The following is a 305-nucleotide window of genomic DNA, read 5'->3' on the forward strand; positions in this document are numbered from 1 at the left end:
TTTTTTTAAGGGTTTTGAAATTATCCTCTTGCCCCCGGGATAAACGCAGTAATTTATCTTTCGTTCTCAAACATAATCATAAATATACCACGACATATGACACATTGGAAATGATTTTAACATGATATTATTCACAAGCCTTGGTTGTCTCTTATTATAAATTACCAATAATTATATAAGGGCTTTTGTTTTGAAATGATCCTCTTGACCCCGGAAGTAACGCTGTAATGTATCGTTCGTTATCAAACGTCATTGTTGTTTTCAGGCGTTTTTCCTTCTAATAATAAAGCATAATTCTATTCAGC

At 32.5% G+C, this 305-nt stretch overlaps 1 protein-coding gene across 1 annotated transcript in view; it reads left to right on the forward strand.

Annotated features, from left to right (window-relative positions):
* Positions 1-199: 199 nt before the first annotated feature.
* The window catches only part of brap (BRCA1 associated protein), a 13,877-nt gene continuing 13,771 nt past the window's right edge, over positions 200-305 (forward strand). Inside the window, exon 1 of the mRNA XM_082158766.1 lies at positions 200-305. This exon is cut by the window's right edge and continues 196 nt beyond it. The gene's annotated coding sequence lies outside the window, so the exon portion shown is untranslated.

The sequence above is a fragment of the Leuciscus leuciscus genome (genome assembly GCF_965113295.1).
Source record: "Leuciscus leuciscus genome assembly, chromosome: 24".
Classification (NCBI taxonomy): Eukaryota; Metazoa; Chordata; class Actinopteri; order Cypriniformes; family Leuciscidae; genus Leuciscus; species Leuciscus leuciscus.